We start from the raw sequence: 3,553 nt of genomic DNA on the forward strand, positions 1-3,553 counted from the left end.
TGTTTCTGCCACCTTCATAACCATTGGAAAAAAATTGATCTTATCTGCCCATTCCAATGAGACAAGTCTTCATATGCTTGAGGTAGAAATCTCCCTAACTCACTGATGGGTTTAAGGACTAGTGGTTACTCTCAACCTGGTTTAGCCTGTCTACCAATATGGTTTACTCAGGTGTGGCCACTCATGCTACAGCTTCTTGGAGCAACAGGTAAGAGTTGGGTAAAGGAAGACATCAAAGGACATTTACTGAAAAAGACACAGCAACTCCTCACATCAGAGGTTCTACTCCTCCCTGAAATTCCCATACATATCAAACATGGATAGATGCCAGGGAGTAAGTGGCAATACCTTAACTGTATCTGTGTTGTAAAACCACTAGACATCTTCTATCCTTATCAAAAACAATACTAATCTCTTCTTTCATACAACACAGGTGCTTTTTTTAAATAAGAATGGGTGTTGTATTTTTTCAAAAGCCTTTTCTGCAACTATTGAGATAATCACATTTTCTATTAATTTTGGTATTGACATGGTTAATTATGCTGACAATTTTCCTAATATTGAACTAGTTTGATTATAGCAATGTATTACAATATTATTTCTATTATAAAATACTAGCAAAGATTATAGTTTATATTATATTTTGTAATATAAATAATATTGTACCAGCTCTGCATTGCTGTTATAAATCCCATCTGGTCATAATTTAAATTATTTTCTCACCTATGGGGAACAAGCAATACTTGGTGAATTTATACTCATTCTTGAAAGTGACTGTCAGGTTTTTTAATTCTGTTATGTAGAGTCAATGATAGGTATGGGTAGAGCATGGGATTTGGAGTCAAAAATACTAGTGTTTGAATTCTCCACAGACATTTAGTTAGCTGCGTGGCACTGGTCATTTAACCATTTTCCACCTTAGTTGCTTCATCTGTAGAATGGCTGTTAAATATCTCCTACTGAGTTATAATGGGGACTGAATTAGATAATATAGATAGATATGATATGGGTACAGATATGAGTATAGATGTATATATGCATATATATGTGCAAATATATGTATATGTGTATATACATACATGTATGTATGTGTTTGTATATGTTACCTGTGCAAACAGCACCTCAAAGCTCATTTTTATGGGTCTCTGTTCATTGGTGGAGATTGATTATTCATTCAATGTTCCACAATTACGTGAGGGGCAGAGTTAGCAACAGTTTGAGACATGAGTCTTCTGGCTTCCAACTTGGAAAAAGAAGGCACATGGCTCCAGACTCTCTTCAGGCCTTTGATAGGTGACAAAGACTCTGGGAAGAAACCAGAATGTAGAAGAGATGGTGCTTTGTGTACTTATCCCCAGCTTATTTGGAAAATTTCCCTCTTGAATGAGGTCTGAGGTTCTTTCTCTCTCAATTGGCTATGATTTCTTATTCCTGATGGAAGAACTGATTTGCTTTGTGTATTATCTGCTATATATTCTCATCAGTAGAACTTCCCTTATTTAAGTTTCTTCTTTATTTGCATATATGGGTTTATTTGCTATTGTTTGTATGTGTTCATTGTGGAAGTACTATTTTGTCAGAAGGAAATCAAGCTTTGGGTGTACAGTTTGTGGCATCCCTTCACCATCAAGAGATAGCAATCATAAGCTCAGCTTGAATCTAAAATTTATTTCCTCTAGACTAACAATATTTGACATAGCAGATAGATCTAATGCTAGCACAGTACCCTCTCTGTGAGCAGAGTAGAATGGCCAGACTTTGGCACAAACTTCCTTCTCTCCCCCTGGCAGGAATAGAAATAGAAGGTTAGAGAAAAGAGACTTTTAGAGATATTCTAAGCTCCTTGCAAGTCGTATCTAGACAGATACATGTGTACGCACACAATCTAGATGGGCAAGAACACAGCACATACATTTAATATCTATTGCTATTATAGCAAAATTACAAATTTCCCACTACTTTAATTTTGACTTTTGACTTCCTTTCACACTATAAGAAAACATTGACATATTATTCCTTAGTACAATGTCATATTGTATTAAGTATACTCATTAATAATTCATTGATTCAAAAAAATCAGTAATTGTGGAAATTACTCCAATGGAGTAATTTCTGTGGGAAAAACATCCCATAAAGCACCTCAGACAGTTCTCACTTTATATAAATTCACATTACACAAATTTGACTTTATGTAAAGAATTCTGAAAGAAATTCGCATTCCAAAAAATACTGATGTTAATTTTATTTCACAGGTTTATCCTCTCTCTCTCTCTCCCTGTGCCCCCACCCTTTCTCTCTCTCCTGCCCTTCTGCTCTGCATACCCTGGCCTCCCATACCCTCACCACCAAAAAAAAAGTAAACAAACAAACTGAAAGAAACCAACCCTAAAATAAAACAGAAAAAGCTCCAAGTGAAAGCAAAAGAATAGATGCTTATAGTCTGATATCTGGGTGGGTGATCCTATGTTCCCTAAGGGTATGCCAAGGAAGCAAAAGCTCTGGCAGGGTGAAAAAGACTAGAAAAGATTCAAAGAATATCAGAAAACATGAAAATTGAAAGGGACCTCAGCAGTCTAAACCATAAACAAAAGGAATCCAAGTATAAAATATAATGTTATAGTGTAGCCTCTGCCTGAGGGCCTCCAAGGAGATGGAACCTATCGCCTCTTGAGTTAGCCCATTTCTCTTTAGGATAGCTTTAATTGTTAGGAAGTTATTCTTTATATCAGGCTTAAAACTGTTTGTAACTTCTAGCCGGTACTCTTTGTTCTGCCTTATAAGGCTCAACAGAAAAAGTCTTAGTTCTTCAAATATTTGAAGACAGATGGCATGTCTCTCTTACTTGTCTATTCTGCAGGCTATGTATACTCAGTTCTTTCAACTTTTCCTCATATGACATGATCTCAAGGCCCTTTAGCATCATGGTTTTCCTCCTCTCCATCTAATCAATCTCCCTTCTTAAACCATGACACCCTAAACTCAACAAGGTATTCCAGATGAGTTCTGATAAGGGTGGAGTATGTACAGACTATTAAGGCTCCATTCCTCTAAGCTATATCTCTGTCTATAATTTTTTTTTTAATTTTAATTAATTTATTTATTTTTAGTTTTCAACTTTCATTTCTACAAGATTTTGAGTTCCAAATTTTCTCCCCATCTCTCCCCCCCACCCCAAAATGCCATGCATTCAACTTACCCCTTTTATTGTAGGGCAAGATAGATTTCTACACCCCATTACCTGTATTTCTTATTTCTCAGCTGCATGCAAAAACAATTCTCAACATACATTCCTAAAACTTTTGAGTTTCAGTTTCTCTCCCTTCCTCCCTCCCCACCCACCCCCACTGGGAAGGCAAGCAATTCAATATAAGCTATATATGTGTAGTTTTGCAAGAGATTTCCATAATATCCATGTTGTGAAAGACTAACTATATTTCGCTCCATCCTATTCTGCCCCCCATTTATTCTATTCTCTCTTTTTGACCTTTTCCCTTCCCTATAATGTTTATTTCTAATTACCCCCTTCTCCCATTTGCCCTCCCTTGTATTAACC

General features: G+C 36.2%; 1 non-coding gene across 1 annotated transcript; it reads right to left on the minus strand.

The window, feature by feature from the left end:
- Window positions 1-308: 308 nt before the first annotated feature.
- Window positions 309-431, minus strand: LOC140521899 (U6atac minor spliceosomal RNA). The gene has a single exon (XR_011973175.1). It is a non-coding gene; the product is annotated as a U6atac minor spliceosomal RNA (small nuclear RNA).
- Between the last annotated feature and the right edge of the window lie 3,122 nt (window positions 432-3,553).

This window comes from Notamacropus eugenii, chromosome 1 (assembly GCF_028372415.1).
Source record: "Notamacropus eugenii isolate mMacEug1 chromosome 1, mMacEug1.pri_v2, whole genome shotgun sequence".
NCBI classification, from domain to species: Eukaryota; Metazoa; Chordata; class Mammalia; order Diprotodontia; family Macropodidae; genus Notamacropus; species Notamacropus eugenii.